Raw genomic sequence first — 17155 nt, forward strand, 5'->3', positions numbered from 1 at the left:
ATCAGCTGGCATTTTTGCGTGCTGCCGGGTCAGAAGGTTGGACGCCTCCAAAAACGGCTGCCGTGCGCACAGGTACTCTGTACAACGGCTGCAGATGTCAAGAATCCATTCAGCGGCGGCAGCTTACGGATCCGGTAGGCATCTCGGTGTAGCGGGTGGCTGATAATAGAATCCCGTCAGCAGCAGCGCCTGAAACAGCATGAACGGCGAGTGCAGTGGCGTTTCGTCAACAGTGTCGCGGCCAAAGAGGACGGTGAAAACCGCACGCCTATGTAGGTGTCCTAATCAGCTGACATTGTTGCGTGCTGCCAGGTCAGAAGGTTGGACGCCTCCAAAAACGGCTGCCGTGCGCACAGGTACTCTGTACAACGGCTGCAGATGTCAAGAATCCATTCAGCGGCGGCAGCTTACGGATCCGGTAGGCATCTCGGTGAAGCGGGTGGCTGATAATAGAATCCCGTCAGCAGCAGCGCCTGAAACAGCATGAACGGCGAGTGGAGTGGCGTTTCGTCAGCAGTGTCGCGGCCAAAGAGGACGGTGAAAACCGCACGCCTATGTAGGTGTCCTAATCAGCTGACATTGTGGCGTGCTGCCAGGTCAGAATGTTGGACGCCTCCAAAAACGGCTGCGGTGCGCACAGGTAATCTGTACAACGGCTGCAGATGTCAAGAATCCATTCAGCGGCGGCAGCTTACGGATCCGGTAGGCATCTCGGTGAAGCGGGTGGCTGATAATAGAATCCCGTCAGCAGCAGCGCCTGAAACAGCATGAACGGCGAGTGGAGTGGTGTTTCGTCAGCAGTGTCGCGGGCAGAGAGGACGGTGAAAACCGCACGCCTATGTAGGTGTCCTAATCAGCTGACATTGTTGCGTGGTGCAGGGTCAGAAGGTTGGACGCCTCCAAAAACGGCTGCGGTGCGCACAGGTAATCTGTACAACGGCTGCAGATGTCAAGAATCCATTCAGCGGCGGCAGCTTACGGATCCGGTAGGCATCTCGTTGAAGCGGGTGGCTGATAATAGAATCCGGTCAGCAGCAGCGCCTGAAACAGCATGAACGGCGAGTGGAGTGGCATTTCGTCAGCAGTGTCGCGGCCAAAGAGGACGGTGAAAGCCGCACGCCTTATGTAGGTGTCCTAATCAGCTGACATTGTTGCGTGGTGCCGGGTCAGAAGGTTGGACGCCTCCAAAAACGGCTGCCGTGCGCACAGGTACTGTGTACAACGGTTGCAGATGTCAAGAATCCATTCAGCGGCGGCAGCTTACGGTTCCGGTAGGCATCTCGGTGAAGCGGGTGGCTGATAATAGAATCCCGTCAGCAGCAGCGCCTGAAACAGCATGAACGGCAAGTGGAGTGGTATTTCGTCAGCAGTGTCGCGGCCAAAGAGGACGGTGAAAGCCGCACGCCTTATGTAGGTGTCCTAATCAGCTGACATTGTTGCGTGGTGCCGGGTCAGAAGGCTGGACGCCTCCAAAAACGGCTGCCGTGCGCACAGGTACTCTGTACAACAGCTGCAGATGTCAAGAATACATTCAGCGGCAGCAGCTTACGGATCCGGTAGGCATCTCGGTGAAGCGGGTGGCTGATAATAGAATCCCGTCAGCAGCAGCGCCTGAAACAGCATGAACGGCGAGTGGAGTGGCATTTCGCCAGCAGTGTCGCGGCCAAAGAGGACGGTGAAAGCCGCACGCCTTATGTAGGTGTCCTAATCAGCTGACATTGTTGCGTGGTGCCGGGTCAGAAGGTTGGACGCCTCCAAAAACGGCTGCCGTGCGCACAGGTACTCTGTAAAACGGTTGCAGATGTCAAGAATCCATTCAGTGTCGGCAGCTTACGGATCCGATAGGCATCTCGGTGAAGCGGGTGGCTGATAATAGAATCCCGTCAGCAGCAGCGCCTGAAACAGCATGAACGGCGAGTGGAGTGGCGTTTCGTCAGCAGTGTCGCGGCCAAAGAGGACGGTGAAAACCGCACGCCTATGTAGGTGTCCTAATCAGCTGACATTGTGGCGTGGTGCCGGGTCAGATGGTTGGACGCCTCCAAAAACGGCTGCCGTGCGCACATGTACTCTGTACAACGGTTGCAGATGTCAAGAATCTATTCAGCGGCGGCAGCTTACGGATCCGGTAGGCATCTCGGTGAAGCGGGTGGCTGATAATAGAATCCCGTCAGCAGCAGCGCCTGAAAGAGCATGAACGGCGAGTGGAGTGGCATTTCGTCAGCAGTGTCGCGGCCAAAGAGGACGGTGAAAGCGGCACGCCTTATGTAGGTGTCCTAATCAGCTGACATTGTTGCGTGGTGCCGGGTCAGAAGGTTGGACGCCTCCAAAAACGGCTGCCGTGCGCACAGGTACTCTGTATAACGGCTGCAGATGTCAAGAATCCATTCAGCGGCGGCAGCTTACGGATCCGGTAGGCATCTCTGTGAAGCGGGTGGCTGATAATAGAATCCCGTCAGCAGCAGCGCCTGAAACAGCATGAACGGCGAGTGGAGTGGCATTTCGTCAGCAGTGTCGCGGCCAAAGAGGACGGTGAAAGCCGCACGCCTTATGTAGGAGTCCTAATCAGCTGACATTGTTGCGTGGTGCCGGGTCAGAAGGTTGGACGCCTCCAAAAACGGCTGCGGTGCGCACAGGTACTCTGTACAACGGCTGCAGATGTCAAGAATCCATTCAGCGGCGGCAGCTTACGGATCCGGTAGGCATCTCGGTGAAGCGGGTGGCTGATAATAGAATCCCGCCAGCAGCAGCGCCTGAAACAGCTTGAACGGCGAGTGGAGTGGCATTTCGTCAGCAGTGTCGCGGCCAAAGAGGACGGTGAAAGCCGCACGCCTTATGTAGGTGTCCTAATCAGCTGACATTGTTGCGTGGTGCCGGGTCAGAAGGTTGGACGCCTCCAAAAATGGCTGCCGTGCGCACAGGTACTCTGTACAACGGCTGCAGATGTCAAGAATCCATTCAGCGGCGGCCGCTTACGGATCCCGTAGGCATCTCGGTGAAGCGGGTGGCTGATAATAGAATCCCGTCAGCAGCAGCGCCTGAAACAGCATGAACGGCGAGTGGAGTGGCATGTCGTCAGCAGTGTCGCGGCCAAAGAGAAAGGTGAAAACCGCACGCCTTATGTAGGTGTCCTAATCAGCTGACATTGTTGCGTGGTGCCGGGTCAGAAGGTTGGACGCCTCCTAAAACGGCTGCGGTGCGCACAGGTACTCTGTACAACGGCTGCAGATGTCAAGAATCCATTCAGCGGCGGCAGCTTACGGATCCAATAGGCATCTCGGTGAAGCGGGTGGCTGGTAATAGAATTCCGTCAGCAGCAGCGCCTGAAACAGCATGAACGGCGAGTGGAGTGGCATTTCGTCAGCAGTGTCGCGGCCAAAGAGGACGGTGAAAGCCGCACGCCTGATGTAGGTGTCCTAATCAGCTGACATTGTTGCGTGGTGCCGGGTCAGAAGGTTGGACGCCTCCAAAAACGGCTGCCGTGCGCACAGGTACTCTGTACAACGGTTGCAGATGTCAAGAATTCATTCAGCGGCGGCAGCTTACGGTTCCGGTAGGCATCTCGGTGAAGCGGGTGGCTGATAATAGAATCCCGTCAGCAGCAGCGCCTGAAACAGCATGAACGGCGAGTGGAGTGGCATTTCGTCAGCAGTGTCGCGGCCAAAGATGACGGTGAAAGCCGCACGCCTTATGTAGGTGTCCTAATCAGCTGACATTGTTGCGTGGTGCCAGGTCAGAAGGTTGGACGCCTCCAGAAACGGCTGCCGTGCGCACAGGTACTCTGTACAACGGCTGCAGATGTCAAGAATCCATTCAGCGGCGGCAGCTTACGGATCCAGTAGGCATCTCGGTGAAGCGGGTGGCTGATAATAGAATCCCGTCAGCAGCAGCGCCTGAAACAGCCTGAATGGCGAGTGGAGTGGCGTTTCGTCAGCAGTGTCGCGGCCAAAGAGGACGGTGAAAGCCGCACGCCTTATGTAGGTGTCCTAATCAGCTGACATTGTTACGTGGTGCCGGGTCAGAAGGTTGGACGCCTCCAAAAACGGCTGCGGTGCGCACAGGTAATCTGTACAACGGCTGCAGATGTCAGGAATCCATTCAGCGGCGGCAGCTTACGGATCCGGTAGGCATCTCGGTGAAGCGGGTGGCTGATAATAGAATCCCGTCAGCTGCAGCGCCTGAAATAGCATGAACGGCGAGTGGAGTGGCGTTTCGTCAGCAGTGTCGCGGCCAAAGAGGACGGTGAAAACCGCACGCCTATGTAGGTGTCCTAATCAGCTGACATTGTTGCGTGCTGCCAGGTCAGAATGTTGGACGCCTCAAAAACGGCTGCGGTGCGCACAGGTAATCTGTACAACGGCTGCAGATGTCAAGAATCCATTCAGCGGCGGCAGCTTACGGATCCGGTTGGCATCTCGGTGAAGCGGGTGGCTGATAATAGAATCCCGTCAGCAGCAGCGCCTGAAACAGCATGAACGGCGAGTGGAGTGGCGTTTCGTCAGCAGTGTCGCGGCCAAAGAGGACGGTGAAAACCGCACGCCTATGTAGGTGTCCTAATCAGCTGACATTGTTGCGTGCTGCCAGGTCAGAAGGTTGGACGCCTCCAAAAACGGCTGCCGTGCGCACATGTACTCTGTACAACGGTTGCAGATGTCAAGAATCCATTCAGCGGCGGCAGCTTACGGATCCGGTAGGCATCTCGGTGAAGCGGGTGGCTGATAATAGAATCCCGTCAGCAGCAGCGCCTGAAACAGCATGAACGGCGAGTGGAGTGGCATTTCGTCAGCAGTGTCGCGGCCAAAGAGCACGGTAAAAGCCGCACGCCTTATGTAGGTGTCCTAATCAGCTGGCATTTTTGCGTGCTGCCGGGTCAGAAGGTTGGACGCCTCCAAAAACGGCTGCCGTGCGCACAGGTACTCTGTACAACGGCTGCAGATGTCAAGAATCCATTCAGCGGCGGCAGCTTACGGATCCGGTAGGCATCTCGGTGTAGCGGGTGGCTGATAATAGAATCCCGTCAGCAGCAGCGCCTGAAACAGCATGAACGGCGAGTGCAGTGGCGTTTCGTCAACAGTGTCGCGGCCAAAGAGGACGGTGAAAACCGCACGCCTATGTAGGTGTCCTAATCAGCTGACATTGTTGCGTGCTGCCAGGTCAGAAGGTTGGACGCCTCCAAAAACGGCTGCCGTGCGCACAGGTACTCTGTACAACGGCTGCAGATGTCAAGAATCCATTCAGCGGCGGCAGCTTACGGATCCGGTAGGCATCTCGGTGAAGCGGGTGGCTGATAATAGAATCCCGTCAGCAGCAGCGCCTGAAACAGCATGAACGGCGAGTGGAGTGGCGTTTCGTCAGCAGTGTCGCGGCCAAAGAGGACGGTGAAAACCGCACGCCTATGTAGGTGTCCTAATCAGCTGACATTGTGGCGTGCTGCCAGGTCAGAATGTTGGACGCCTCCAAAAACGGCTGCGGTGCGCACAGGTAATCTGTACAACGGCTGCAGATGTCAAGAATCCATTCAGCGGCGGCAGCTTACGGATCCGGTAGGCATCTCGGTGAAGCGGGTGGCTGATAATAGAATCCCGTCAGCAGCAGCGCCTGAAACAGCATGAACGGCGAGTGGAGTGGCGTTTCGTCAGCAGTGTCGCGGGCAGAGAGGACGGTGAAAACCGCACGCCTATGTAGGTGTCCTAATCAGCTGACATTGTTGCGTGGTGCAGGGTCAGAAGGTTGGACGCCTCCAAAAACGGCTGCGGTGCGCACAGGTAATCTGTACAACGGCTGCAGATGTCAAGAATCCATTCAGCGGCGGCAGCTTACGGATCCGGTAGGCATCTCGTTGAAGCGGGTGGCTGATAATAGAATCCGGTCAGCAGCAGCGCCTGAAACAGCATGAACGGCGAGTGGAGTGGCATTTCGTCAGCAGTGTCGCGGCCAAAGAGGACGGTGAAAGCCGCACGCCTTATGTAGGTGTCCTAATCAGCTGACATTGTTGCGTGGTGCCGGGTCAGAAGGTTGGACGCCTCCAAAAACGGCTGCCGTGCGCACAGGTACTGTGTACAACGGTTGCAGATGTCAAGAATCCATTCAGCGGCGGCAGCTTACGGTTCCGGTAGGCATCTCGGTGAAGCGGGTGGCTGATAATAGAATCCCGTCAGCAGCAGCGCCTGAAACAGCATGAACGGCGAGTGGAGTGGTATTTCGTCAGCAGTGTCGCGGCCAAAGAGGACGGTGAAAGCCGCACGCCTTATGTAGGTGTCCTGATCAGCTGACATTGTTGCGTGGTGCCGGGTCAGAAGGTTGGACGCCTCCAGAAACGGCTGCCGTGCGCACAGGTACTCTGTACAACGGCTGCAGATGTCAAGAATCCATTCAGCGGCGGCAGCTTACGGATCCGGTAGGCATCTCGGTGAAGCGGGTGGCTGATAATAGAATCCCGTCAGCAGCAGCGCCTGAAACAGCCTGAATGGCGAGTGGAGTGGCGTTTCGTCAGCAGTGTCGCGGCCAAAGAGGACGGTGTAAACCGCACGCCTATGTAGGTGTCCTAATCAGCTGACATTGTTGCGTGCTGCCAGGTCAGAAGGTTGGACGCCTCCAAAAACGGCTGCGGTGCGCACAGGTAATCTGTACAACGGCTGCAGATGTCAAGAATCCATTCAGCGGGGGCAGCTTACAGATCCGGTAGGCATCTCGGTGAAGCGGGTGGCTGATAATAGAATCCCGTCAGCAGCAGCGCCTGAAACAGCATGAACGGCGAGTGGAGTGGCGTTTCGTCAGCAGTGTCGCGGCCAAAGAGGACGGTGAAAACCGCACGGCTATGTAGGTGTCCTAATCAGCTGACATTGTTGCGTGCTGCCAGGTCAGAATGTTGGACGCCTCAAAAACGGCTGCGGTGCGCACAGGTAATCTGTACAACGGCTGCAGATGTCAAGAATCCATTCAGCGGCGCCAGCTTACGGATCCGGTAGGCATCTCGGTAAAGCGGGTGGCTGATAATAGAATCCCGTCAGCAGCAGCGCCTGAAACAGCATGAACGGCGAGTGGAGTGGCGTTTCGTCAGCAGTGTCACGGCCAAAGAGGACGGTGAAAACCGCACGCCTATGTAGGTGTCCTAATCAGCTGACATTGTTGCGTGCTGCCAGGTGAGAAGGTTGGACGCCTCCAAAAACGGCTGCCGTGCGCACAGGTACTCTGTACAACGGCTGCAGATGTCAAGAATCCATTCAGCGGCGGCAGCTTACGGATCCGGTAGGCATCTCGGTGAAGCGGGTGGCTGATAATAGAATCCCGTCAGCAGCAGCGCCTGAAACAGCCTGAACGGCGAGTGGAGTGGCGTTTCGTCAGCGGTGTCGCGGCCAAAGAGGACGGTGAAACCCGCACGCCTATGTAGGTGTCCTAATCAGCTGACATTGTTGCGTGCTGCCAGGTCAGAAGGTTGGACGCCTCAAAAACGGCTGCGGTGCGCACAGGTAATCTGTACAACGGCTGCAGATGTCAAGAATCCATTCAGCGGCGCCAGCTTACGGATCCGGTAGGCATCTCGGTAAAGCGGGTGGCTGATAATAGAATCCCGTCAGCAGCAGCGCCTGAAACAGCATGAACGGCGAGTGGAGTGGCGTTTCGTCAGCAGTGTCGCGGCCAAAGAGGACGGTGAAAACCGCACGCCTATGTAGGTGTCCTAATCAGCTGACATTGTTGCGTGCTGCCAGGTGAGAAGGTTGGACGCCTCCAAAAACGGCTGCCGTGCGCACAGGTACTCTGTACAACGGCTGCAGATGTCAAGAATCCATTCAGCGGCGGCAGCTTACGGATCCGGTAGGCATCTCGGTGAAGCGGGTGACTGATAATAGAATCCCGTCAGCAGCAGCGCCTGAAACATCATGAACGGCGAGTGGAGTGGCGTTTCGTCAGCAGTGTCGCGGCCAAAGAGGACGGTGAAAACCGCACGCCTATGTAGGTGTCCTAATCAGCTGACATTGTTGCGTGCTGCCAGGTCAGAATGTTGGACGCCTCAAAAACGGCTGCGGTGCGCACAGGTAATCTGTACAACGGCTGCAGATGTCAAGAATCCATTCAGCGGCGGCAGCTTACGGATCCGGTAGGCATCTCGGTGAAGCGGGTGGCTGATAATAGAATCCCGTCAGCAGCAGCGCCTGAAACAGCATGAACGGCGAGTGGAGTGGCGTTTCGTCAGCAGTGTCGCGGCCAAAGAGGACGGTGAAACCCGCACGCCTATGTAGGTGTCCTAATCAGCTGACATTGTTGCGTGCTGCCAGGTGAGAAGGTTGGACGCCTCCAAAAACGGCTGCCGTGCGCACAGGTACTCTGTACAACGGCTGCAGATGTCAAGAATCCATTCAGCGGCGGCAGCTTACGGATCCGGTAGGCATCTCGGTGAAGCGGGTGGCTGATAATAGAATCCCGTCAGCAGCAGCGCCTGAAACAGCATGAACGGCGAGTGGAGTGTCGTTTCGTCAGCAGTGTCGCGGCCAATGAGGACGGTGAAAACCGCACGCCTATGTAGGTGTCCTAATCAGCTGACATTGTTGCGTGCTGCCAGGTCAGAAGGTTGGACGCCTCCAAAAACGGCTGCCGTGCGCACAGGTACTCTGTACAACGGCTGCAGATGTCAAGAATCCATTCAGCGGCGGCAGCTTACGGATCCGGTAGGCATCTCGGGGAAGCGGGTGGCTGATAATAGAATCCCGTCAGCAGCAGCGCCTGAAACAGCATGAACGGCGAGTGGAGTGGCGTTTCGTCAGCAGTGTCGCGGCCAAAGAGGACGGTGAAAACCGCACGCCTATGTAGGTGTCCTAATCAGCTGACATTGTGGCGTGCTGCCAGGTCAGAAGGTTGGACGCCTCCAAAAACGGCTGCGGTGCGCACAGGTAATCTGTACAACGGCTGCAGATGTCAAGAATCCATTCAGCGGCGGCAGCTTACGGATCCGGTAGGCATCTCGGTGAAGCGGGTGGCTGATAATAGAATCCCGTCAGCAGCAGCGCCTGAAACAGGATGAACGGCGAGTGGAGTGGCGTTTCGTCAGCAGTGTCGCGGGCAAAGAGGACGGTGAAAACCGCACGCCTATGTAGGTGTCCTAATCAGCTGACATTGTCGCGTGGTGCCGGGTCAGAAGGTTGGACGCCTCCAAAAACGGCTGCGGTGCGCACAGGTAATCTGTACAACGGCTGCAGATGTCAAGAATCCATTCAGCGGCGGCAGCTTACGGATCCGGTAGGCATCTCGTTTAAGCGGGTGGCTGATAATAGAATCCCGTCAGCAGCAGCGCCTGAAACAGCATGAACGGCGAGTGGAGTGGCGTTTCGTCAGCAGTGTCGCGGCCAAAGAGGACGGTGAAAACCGCACGCCTATGTAGGTGTCCTAATCAGCTGACATTGTTGCGTGGTGCCGGGTCAGAAGGTTGTACGCCTCCAAAAACGGCTGCCGTGCGCACAGGTACTCTGTACAACGGCTGCAGATGTCAAGAATCCATTCAGCGGCGGCAGCTTACGGATCCGGTAGGCATCTCAGTGAAGCGGGTGACTGATAATAGAATCCCGTCAGCAGCAGCGCCTGAAACAGCCTGAACGGCGAGTGGAGTGGCGTTTCGTCAGCGGTGTCGCGGCCAAAGAGGACGGTGAAAACCGCACGCCTATGTAGGTGTCCTAATCAGCTGACATTGTTGCGTGCTGCCAGGTCAGAAGGTTGGACGCCTCCAAAAACGGCTGCGGTGCGCACAGGTACTCTGTACAACGGCTGCAGATGTCAAGAATCCATTCAGCGGCGGCAGCTTACGGATCCGGTAGGCATCTCGGTGAAGCGGGTGGCTGATAATAGAATCCCGTCAGCAGCAGCGCCTGAAACAGCATGAACGGCGAGTGGAGTGGCGTTTCGTCAGCAGTGTCGCGGCCAAAGAGGACGGTGAAAACCGCACGCCTATGTAGGTGTCCTAATCAGCTGACATTGTTGCGTGCTGCCAGGTCAGAAGGTTGGACGCCTCCAAAAACGGCTGCCGTGCGCACAGGTACTCTGTACAACGGCCGCAGATGTCAAGAATCCATTCAGCGGCGGCAGCTTACGGATCCGGTAGGCATCTCGGTGAAGCGGGTGGCTGATAATAGAATCCCGTCAGCAGCAGCGCCTGAAACAGCATGAACGGCGAGTGGAGTGGCGTTTCGTCAGCAGTGTCGCGGCCAAAGAGGACGGTGAAAACCGCACGCCTATGTAGGTGTCCTAATCAGCTGACATTGTGGCGTGCTGCCAGGTCAGAAGGTTGGACGCCTCCAAAAACGGCTGCGGTGCACACAGGTAATCTGTACAACGGCTGCAGATGTCAAGAATCCATTCAGCGGCGGCAGCTTACGGATCCGGTAGTCATCTCGTTGAAGCGGGTGGCTGATAATAAAATCCCGTCCGCAGCAGCGCCTGAAACAGCATGAACGGCGAGTGGAGTGGCGTTTCGTCAGCAGTGTCGCGGCCAAAGAGGACGGTGAAAACCGCACGCCTATGTAGGTGTCCTAATCAGCTGACATTGTTGCGTGGTGCCGGGTCAGAAGGTTGGACGCCTCCAAAAACGGCTGCCGTGCGCACAGGTACTCTGTACAACGGCTGCAGATGTCAAGAATCCATTCAGCGGCGGCAGCTTACGGATCCGGTAGGCATCTCGGTGAAGCGGGTGGCTGATAATAGAATCCCGTCAGCAGCAGCGCCTGAAACAGCCTGAACGGCGAGTGGAGTGGCGTTTCGTCAGCGGTGTCGCGGCCAAAGAGGACGGTGAAACCCGCACGCCTATGTAGGTGTCCTAATCAGGTGACATTGTTGCGTGCTGCCAGGTCAGAAGGTTGGACGCCTCCAAAAACGGCTGCGGTGCGCACAGGTACTCTGTACAACGGCTGCTGATGTCAAGAATCCATTCAGCGGCGGCAGCTTACGGATCCGGTAGGCATCTCGGTGAAGCGGGTGGCTGATAATAGAATCCCGTCAGCAGCAGCGCCTGAAACAGCATGAACGGCGAGTGGAGTGGCGTTTCGTCAGCAGTGTCGCGGCCAAAGAGGACGGTGAAAACCGCACGCCTATGTAGGTGTCCTAATCAGCTGACATTGTTGCGTGCTGCCAGGTCAGAAGGTTGGACGCCTCCAAAAACGGCTGCCGTGCGCACAGGTACTCTGTACAACGGCTGCAGATGTCAAGAATCCATTCAGCGGCGGCAGCTTACGGATCCGGTAGGCATCTCGGTGAAGCGGGTGGCTGATAATAGTATCCCGTCAGCAGCAGCGCCTGAAACAGCATGAACGGCGAGTGGAGTGGCGTTTCGTCAGCAGTGTCGCGGCCAAAGAGGACGGTGAAAACCGCACGCCTATGTAGGTGTCCTAATCAGCTGACATTGTGGCGTGCTGCCAGGTCAGAAGGTTGGACGCCTCCAAAAACGGCTGCGGTGCGCACAGGTAATCTGTACAACGGCTGCAGATGTCAAGAATCCATTCAGCGGCGGCAGCTTACGGATCCGGTAGGCATCTCGGTGAAGCGGGTGGCGGATAATAGAATCCCGTCAGCAGCAGCGCCTGAAACAGCATGAACGGCGAGTGGAGTGGCGTTTCGTCAGCAGTGTCGCGGCCAAAGAGGACGGTGAAAACCGCACGCCTATGTAGGTGTCCTAATCAGCTGACATTGTTGCGTGCTGCCTGGTCAGAAGGTTAAACGCCTCCAAAAATGGCTGCGGTGCGCACAGGTAATCTGTACAACGGTTGCAGATGTCAAGAATCCAGTCAACGGCGGCAGCTTGCGGATCCGGTGGGCATCTCGGTGAAACGGGTGCCTGATAGTGGAATCCGGTCAGCAGCAGCGCCTGAAACAGCATGAAAATATCAATCCCTGACCCGCAATGATTAAAGTTTCAACAAAACACATTTAAATTGTGATAGTATAGACGCTCTTTTTTGACGTATGGCTTTTCAAAAACCTGCGTTTCATGGCAGCTGCCAAGTAGCCCTGATAAAGATAAACCAGTAATGACACACAACGAAGCCCTTGTAGACAGAAAGCGGCACATTTTCAACTTTATCTTCGTGATTAGCGTTAGGTAAGTGTTTATCGATGCATGAACACTAAAGAGATTTTGAGTGGTGTTGCAGTGGGATGAATGGTTCCAGGCCTCTAGACTATATCTGGTAATAAACAAACTATCAGGAGACCGCCTCGTGCGCAGAATCATATCAAAGCACATCCTACAAGCAGTACCAGCATGGACAGTTTCTGCTTAATTGAACCCAAAAGTTTATGCAGATTGAAAAATGTTGCTTCAAATAGAGACGGAAAACGCATGCACGTCGTACTGATGCTATCGTGAGCATAACATGCGACGATATGCAGGGTTACAATACAAACAAAAACACCGCGCGGTTAAATAAGGATGAAAAACGGTTTCCAAATTTGTGAAGAAAATGCTGACCTTGTCACAAGTTCACCAAACCGGAGATGTTGCCTTGTGGCTGCCACCAAAGTCATTCGCGATGCACAGGAACGAGAACTACAGTGCCGCTGACATTCCCTGAGCAATTTAATTTGATTAAACCTCGAACTGTTCGCACCGACAAATGTGCACTTCGATACAGTGGCTAGATGGGCCACCGTAACATCGACCGGCATAAGCGCGCCATTTACAGAGTTACAGAAAAGCACAGCAAATTCATAGTGCTATTCGCGTGTTTGAGTCCATGCTAGCATCGCTGACTTCTCAAAGGCGCGCAACGTTACGTTTTTAAGCAAAGTTATGCATTTAATTTTACGGTAGCTTTTTTAGCTTACAACCTGGATGGTTTGATACATTAAAATTTTTCTTTTCGTTGCATGAACGTTGTTACCATCACGGCTGCAGCTTAGCCATAGCAAAGTCGAAGCGCTGGCAAAGCCCCCAATCGGAACGCAGTTAACATTGAATAGCATGGGGAACTGGTGCTTTGAAGCAGTTTTTGTTTTTCTGTGTTCGCTGCGTGTGTCCCGTGCGTTGCATTGTCCTTAGTGTGTATGTGTCGCCCGTGCGCTGTATTGGATTGTACACCCGTACTTGGTGTCCCATGCGGCGTCGATGCATAGTAGAACGAACGTCCAGAATGTGCGTTACAATGCCAGTGGCCTTGCGCGAAAGAGTCAACTTGAAGCCGACGAAAAAGCTGCTCTTCCTCGTGGGACTGAAAGAATCTGGCAAGGAACAGTTCACGAGCGTTTCGTAGGATGATTCCGTTTATCACTCCAAAAAAATCAGCACCGGCCAACACCACTGATGAACTGCTGCTGCATTACGATATAAATACCTGTCTAATGTTTGACACAAACTTGTTGGATGTGAACGTGGCCATGAGTGGTATTCGTTGAGAAGGAGGTGGTGCCTGTCGATACCTGAAGACGATTACTGTTTGCCCGCGCCCTGCCGCCTCGCATCTAACCGCATGCATGGACGGTGATTATTTATATCTGAATTTCACACGTAGTTGATCTGTCGCAAATATTACATCCACATCGTTCTGACGTTCCGTCTGAAGAAAACCCTTTTTCATTTTTTTTAGCGAGGGGGTGGGGGGACTGAGCAGCTGCTCAAATGTCATTCTTTATTATTTTAAAATTAAGGGTTCACCATACAAGCCTGTTGATTTTGCTGTAAGCTATACATTCATTGGCCAGAAATTTATTTGCTACTGTGTTGGCACAGTGTTAATAATTGTCATTGTACTGTGTTGCCAAGTTAAAATAAAACACATCATTGTGCACTATGCATGCAGGATGTCTAATGGGGTAATAAAATACTGAGCAGCGAGTATGCACTGTCATAAATGCGAGGAACGTTACTGAATTACTTCACACTTGGCATGTTCTGCTGTCGTTAGTGGTTACGTATGCCTTGGCGCCTGCTTTTCTCCAGTGTACGGGTGATAGGCATGTCAAGCTCAACTTAGCAGCTTTACCAGCTCTCTACTTGTCAAATGGTAAAATAAACTGATCATAATGCGTGCTTGCTCAGGCTAGACTACCGTTTCATTTTTTTTTACTCTCAGGGCAAGTTGTAATTACAGAGAGGAGTACGTCACTAACAAAAATGCATGTGTAATAGGCAGCGTAATGAAGATCACTATACGCAGCCTACTTGATGGCGTCGAATGCAGAGGTGAACATGACGGAGGCGGAGACAGTTGGAAATGTAGAAGAATAGAGATCTGTATGATTTGGTACGCGACTTAAGCTGAATGACACTAGAAAAAAATTAAAGAAGGTGCAGAGGACTGAGGCCAGAGTTAAAACTGTAGTTTAACACAGAAAAACACCTTCAAGCAAGCAAAAATGAGCACACGCAAGCAGTTATGTGAACACAGAACATGGACTCCTTTAAGGACAGAAGAAAAGCCAAGGCACATTGCTCACTGTGAAGCTGCTTAAATACAAGATGTCTAGTTGTTCCCCTTCGTATCTGGTCCTTCCATAACCATCAACTGAAGTGTCATCAAAAAGGAGCATCTCCAATCCCTCTAATTACGTGGGACGTACACATCTCCAGATTTCAGAGCCTTGGTGTCTCCTCATATTTACAGGCTAGCAAGTTTGGTCGATATAAGCTATACCGCACGTAAGAGGTATGTGATGGCCTTGTAGGTGGAGTATTTCGTAAGTCTTGGAGCATGTTGTACTGAGCAACTATTTTTAATTATTTACATTGCAGTGATACGTTAGCACAGGCTTGAAAGTTCGTAGCTGAGCAGAAAAACAATTTTCATGCCATGTCTCAGCTGCCTTCTTTGTGCCATATAAAATACAGTGCGAATAAGCAAACGCCTCATTTTTTGTTAGCCTTTTCATTCTCAGCCTTCTTCTTTTGCAAGTCGGTAAGGTGCTACAGTCTTCTGAGGCTGTCAGCTGGCCCACATGTTTGTCAATAATAATAATAATTGGTTTTTGGGGAAAGGAAATGGCGCACCATCTGTCTCATATATCGTTGGACACCTGAACCGCGCCGTAAGGAAGGGATAAAGGAGGGAGTGAAAGAAGAAAGGAAGAAAAGGGCACCGTAGTGGAGGGCTCTGGAATAATTTCGACCACCTGGGGATCATAAACGTGCACTGGCATCGCCCAGCACACGGGCTTCTTAGCGTTTTGCCTCCATAAAAACGCAGCCGCCGCGGTTGGGTTGGAATCCGGTAACTCCGGATCAGTATCCGAACGGCCTAACCACTGAGCCACCGCGGCGGGTATTGTCAAAGCTGCTGAGTACAGAAAGAGTCGTGTCAATTAATGCAAGATAATGGTGACTCCCAATCGTAGAGTTGGAGGACTTCGGGAGCAACGTTTTCTGCTCTTTTTGGAGCAACTGTATTCCAAACGCAGATCTGAGCCACGGATCGCGTCTTCCAATCGTAGACAGGGAGTGGTTGCAGAGCCGAGATTGCTCCGTGGAGCAGTCGGGACTGCTCCGCCGAAATCGGTGGAGTCGACCGGAAGTTTGCATGACGTTCTTTTTCAGCGGCGCAGCGGCGCCCTGCCTTTCCGGCGGCTTCACGCGTCCGCCGCGCCGGCTCCTCTCCGCGCTCCGTAGCAGACGATCAGCTCCGCCCGCCGCAAAGAATGACGGGTACTGCCTCCAGCAGTTCGCGAGCGCCACCTACATGCTCTGGCCAGAGCAAGTGTACTCCAATCGCAATTTCGGGTCGCGCGCTCTGCGCCGGATTCAGGCGCTCTGTCACAGAGCATGCAGACCGCTCAGGACCTGCGATTGGAATTCACCATAAGTAAATGGGGGACAGAAAATTCATGCCTTCAAAGTACTTTCCAAGAAAAAACAGCTATTATTTTCTACACTGGATCCTGAGGGAACACTGCATTCTCGCATTGACGGTGCACATCATCCTTGTTATTGCAGCAATTATGGCTGCTTGCTGCTTTTTGAAAGCGTCTCATTTATCTGCAGGAAGCGCAGGCGTGACTAGGTGAACCTCTTGTGCCCTTCGAAAACTGGCGCCCGCAATACTGGCTCGTTGCCGTAAGCGTCACGAAGGAGCTCATACGTCTATGTGGCTGTCTTTCCAAGCTTCACGCCGCATTTTATGTTTACACGCTGTTCACGGTGGACGTTCATTTCTCCACATCCACTCAAATTTGAATGCGCAGACGACTAGTGACAACGTATTTTTCTACATGTAGTGCCGTCTAGCTGCCACAGCAATTACGTAAAAGATATCAGGTTAGCCCGAAAAGATGGTGCTACACATACGCGCCAACATTTGTTTTAAGGAATCATTTCTAGAGAAGAAAATAAATCAGTCTCGAAAGTTTACGGCCAAATGGTGTAGTTGCAGAACTCATACATTTAAAAATTCCTATTTCCGGCGCACGGTCCGAGATTGGAACTCGCTAAATCATGACATTGTGGAATACTCCTCGGTCGAAACATTTTGCGCCGTAAGAAAAACTGAAATAGTTTAACAACACTTAAATATTTAAAATATATTTCACGGTGGTTAAACGCTACCAAGCTTATTATTTTTCAGTTCTACCTTACAGCCGTGGGGCACAAGTTGCATTGATTTCAAACGATTTTTGCATGCGAAGCCTATCTTGAGAATATCTTAATATGCATTTTCCCTGCGTTCTGTTTGAATCTTTTTGTATTGCACACTCCTGCCTAAGGCGTTAATTTAAGTTTGGCAGTACTTTTGAAATAAATTAAAGAATAAATAGGTGAAACATAGCAACATGTTAGTGTTATTGCCAAACTGAGACACACTAAGTAAAACAAATATCAAACGCAAAAGTAAAGTGTGGATTTTAAAATATGCCCAGTCATCTCATGCGCACACACAAAAAGCGCTGTTCGCGCGCAGAAAAAATCCTAACAAATAAAATACAGCAGAGGTGTTTCGTAATGATATTTCATGTGCATGGTTCATGCTATGAAACAAAGCATTTCGTTTTTAATTATAGACACACATTATTAGCTTAAACAAGTAAACAGAGTATCGAGAGCATTATGAAACATAAGAAATAAAATCTTTATTTATTTATTTATTAGGTCCTCAAAAGTCCGATTTGAAGGGTATAGAATGAGGGGTGGGCGGGGACTACGGCAGTTATGAGAAAAATGGTTTTCGATGGTAGACTTGAATGTTGAAGATCTTTT

The sequence above is a fragment of the Amblyomma americanum genome, chromosome 5 (assembly GCF_052857255.1).
Source record: "Amblyomma americanum isolate KBUSLIRL-KWMA chromosome 5, ASM5285725v1, whole genome shotgun sequence".
Taxonomy (NCBI): Eukaryota; Metazoa; Arthropoda; class Arachnida; order Ixodida; family Ixodidae; genus Amblyomma; species Amblyomma americanum.